At 42.5% G+C, this 4,282-nt stretch overlaps 1 long non-coding RNA gene across 1 annotated transcript; it reads left to right on the forward strand.

Moving 5' to 3' along the window:
- LOC121871238 lies at positions 1 to 1,259 on the forward strand. The gene is made up of 2 exons (XR_006089851.1): positions 1 to 83; positions 238 to 1,259. It is a non-coding gene; the product is annotated as an uncharacterized LOC121871238 (long non-coding RNA).
- The last annotated feature ends 3,023 nt before the right edge of the window (positions 1,260 to 4,282 follow it).

A 4,282-nucleotide genomic window follows, 5' to 3' on the forward strand; every position in this document is an offset into this window, starting at 1 on the left:
ATATAAACAGGTGGTGAGTTGGGTCTGGCACACACTCTCAGCCAACTGATCGGTGATCCTGCCTCACTATTACTTTAATCAAGGTACTCTAGCAAAACTTGACTTACTACTGTTTGATCATTAATCCTCTCCATAATGTCTGTCTCCAATAAGGCTAAGTCTTCCACACAAATGTCTTTATAATACATTACCATATAATTCAAGTTACCATAAACCAAATTGTTTTTGTTTTTTCAGTGTTAGTGTCATCCCAGTACAGTACATCAGTCCAAGATGAACTTCTTCCGTGCCGTGGTAATGTTCCTGGTAGTGGCGATCTCCTTTGCCACATTGGCCGAGGCTGCACCCTCCTTTGGTAGACGTAATCGTAGCGGTCGTCGTGGAGGGCGGAGTGGTGGAAACATTAACCCAGACCCCAACCTCGTCTTCACACCCGGCTTAGAGAATCTCTACGGAGGTGTAGGTCCTGCCTTCCTGGGCGGAGTCTAAAACTCTCCAGGAGAAACTCATGTTTCGCTGGTGTAATACCTATTTCCGTCGTGCTGTACCCGCACGGAGTAGTCCTGACGGAGGCCCCGTAGAGGAGATACGGCAGCTATCAGGTTGTTTTAGGTCCCCACAACATGGCATTTGGTCTCCGGGCATCAGGGCTCCAACGTGCGTCATTTTGATGAGTATCAGATGACACAGTACGTGGAGCAACTACGTCCCAAGACCACCTTTACCCACAGGCCGGAAATGTTACAGAGTCGAGTGAAAAATCTTCAGATTGTCTCCGACTGGTGACAAAAGCCGACACTTTTTGGCTGTTTAGTGAGTTGAGTCACGAGACGAGAGAAGTCGCCCAGGGCGAGTCTTTCGTGTGGCCCTTATCAGTGTGTTCCTGACAGTGTTGAGCTGTGAGTAGACCTACGAGTCTGTCTCCAGCTGACAGTGTCGAGCTGTAAGTAGACCTGAGAGTCTATCTCCAGCTGACAGTGCAGAGCTGTGAGTAACCCTACGAGTCTGTCTCAAGCTGACAATGTTGAGCTGTGAATAGACCTAAGAGTCTGTCTCCAGCTGACAGTGTTGAGCTGAGAGTAGGCGCGTGAGTGTCTCCAGCTGGCTTTCTTAAGCATTGCTTGAAAATATCATTTGGCTAATTTCAGTTTTGCCAAGAGATAATTTACCGTTAAGTCCTACTTGTCTTATATCAAAATATGTCTAATGTAATATGTCATATTATTTTGTAGGATGAATAAAATTTCTATAAAGTGTAATATAATACATTCATTGATCGTCCAAGTGCAAGTAATTATACCGTATTGATACTGATATACAGAGTTATACCAATTGAAAACTTTAGGATTGTACTCGAGTGAGATTATGTATCTATGATCTTTACACGAGCTGTTGCATAGACAATCTTAATTCATCCTTTTTCATAACTTAAATATAACCCCATAGTAAGAGAACAACTGAGGATACCCGCTTGTGTGTGTGTGTGTGTGTGTGTGTGTGTGTGTGTGTGTGTTCGTCACCGCTAAATGATGGTAACTGACTGTATTGTCACATAGGAGTAACTTAACAGAAATGAATTCAAATATGATAAAATTTGCTCCTTTTTTATTTAAGACGTCGTCTACCATCATAAGATAGTTAAATTATATCTAAAGTAGGTGAGGTGCGGTGAGGTGATGTTAGTGTATGCAGGAAGGTATTCATGTATCTACTTGATCGTTTATGGGTAGTCAGGATTTCCCATTAATATCGAACATAGAAGTCATCGCTATTATGCCGGAGGGACCGAGAGGTTATGACTGTGTTATAACAGTAAGACTGATAATAAAACCTTTGTATTTATTGATCTTACACACACACACACACCCACACACACACACACACACACTCTCCCTCTTGTCATTTCTCTGGTGCTGTTCCCTCTCTCATACAGCCTCAACACTTGTCACCCATTCCATCACTTCCTTCTCCCATTCTTCACATTTCAACGGTGATTCCATCTAATTCTGCCTTATTATATTTTCCTCTTTTCCATTCAAACCACCACACCACGTCCTACACAAGGTGAATGACGTGTATGGGTAGTATTAATTAGTTGAAAAAATGGATGGAAATTGGTTCTATAAGCCTAAGCGCTAAGGTGTTGTACGCACCCTGTCCCCTGAAGGACACCTGGTCACTCCTGTAGCCATGGTGCCACACGTATTATGACTTAACTGACCACAAAAATGTTCCCTTAAGAGATTTATAAAATTATTTACGTTGGTTTAACTGCTGTGATCTGCTGCAACTCCTGGACACATATTTAAGAAACAACACGGCGAAATATACATGCGTCCTCCTAACTAATAATAAAAAAGGTGACAATTTAATATAAAATTGATCCCTTCATCTACGTCTTCTACTGTAAATCATTTAAGGCACTTTTCATTGACCTGGCACGAATGTGCCCCTCTTGCCTAGAGTGGCCAGTCATGGCTATCAAAGACAAAAGGAATATATATTTCATGACAACAAAATATATCAGCCATCGCTGGCAAGGTGGTGTGGCCTTGGCATATTAATACCCAAGCTAGTGACACCTGGCAGTTGTTCATGCTGGGGTATATAAACAGGTGGTGAGTTGAGTCTGGCACACACTCTCAGCCAACTGATCGGTGATCCTGCCTCACTATTACTTTAATCAAGGTACTCTAGCAAAACTTGACTTACTACTGTTTGATCATTAATCCTCTCCATAATGTCTGTCTCCAATAAGGCTAAGTCTTCCACACAAATGTCTTTATAATACATTACCATATAATTCAAATTACCATAAACCAAATTGTTTTTGTTTTTTCAGTGTTAGTGTTATCCCAGTACAGTACATCAGTCCAAGATGAACTTCTTCCGTGCCGTGGTAATGTTCCTGGTAGTGGCGATCTCCTTTGCCACATTGGCCGAGGCCGCACCTTTCTTTGGTAGACGTGGTCGTGGCGGTCGTCGTGGCGGGCGTGGTGGTGGTCGTCGTGGAGGGCGGAGTGGTGGAAACATTAACCCAGACCCCTACCTCGTATTCACACCCGGCTTAGAGAATCTCTACGGAGGTGTAGGTCCTGCCTTCCTGGGCGGAGTCTAAAACTCTCCAGGAGAAACTCATGTTTCGCTGGTGTAATACCTATTTCCGTCGTGCTGTACCCGCACGGAGTAGTCCTGACGGAGGCCCCGTAGAGGAGATACGGCAGCTATCAGGTTGTTTTAGGCCCCCACAACATGGCATTTGGTCTCCGGGCATCAGGGCTCCAACGTGCGTCATTTTGATGAGTATCAGATGACACAGTACGTGGAGCAACTACGTCCCAAGACCACCTTTACCCACAGGCCGGAAATGTTACAGAGTCGAGTGAAAAATCTTCAGATTGTCTCCGACTGGTGACAAAAGCCGACACTTTTTGGCTGTTTAGTGAGTTGAGTCACGAGACAAGAGAAGTCGCCCAGTGCGAGTCTTTCGTGTGGCCCTTATCAGTGTGTTCCTGACAGTGTTGAGCTGTGAGTAGACCTACGAGTCTGTCTCCAGCTGACAGTGTTGAGCTGTGAGTAGACCTACGAATCTGTCTCCAGCTGACAGTGTTGAGCTGTGAGAGCTGTGAGTAGACCCACGAGTCGGTTTCCAGCTCACACTGCAGTGCTGTGAGTAGACCTACGAGTCTGTCTCCAGCTGACAGTGTTGAGCTGTGAATAGACCTGCGAGTCTGATTCTCAGCTGGTTCATGCAAGAAATATATGAAAATACTAAATAACTATAAATGTTTTTAGTCATATTTGCTTGTGTAAATTTCATTAATATATATTTTATACATAATATCTTTAGTATTAATGGATCCTTTAAATAAATACAATAAGAATAAATGTTTAGGATATATGAGAATGTGAACGCTGATTTTAATGTTGAATAAATGTTAATGTTTACAATAAGTATCCGTATGTGTGTATATGTAACGATGCTTTTGTTCATTATTGATCTGAATCTACAAAGTATATGATTTTACTTTTTTATTTCTATGCTTTGATTTTATATTCTACATTTATCACGAAACTTAAACATGTTCAAGTCCTTCATTGTACACTGGCTGTTAATGGTTCATGTCAGGGGTTCATAAGTGGAATAATACTGTGTGTGTGTGTGTGTGTGTGTGTGTGTGTGTGTGTGTGTGTGTGTGTAAGAAACAAAATATACGTGATTTTTATGGGTTCAGAATTGACAAGACATTGGTTATAGGCTCCAAAGACACATTATGATTTT

Source organism: Homarus americanus, unplaced genomic scaffold (genome assembly GCF_018991925.1).
Source record: "Homarus americanus isolate GMGI-L3 unplaced genomic scaffold, GMGI_Hamer_2.0 scaffold40565, whole genome shotgun sequence".
Taxonomy (NCBI): domain Eukaryota; kingdom Metazoa; phylum Arthropoda; class Malacostraca; order Decapoda; family Nephropidae; genus Homarus; species Homarus americanus.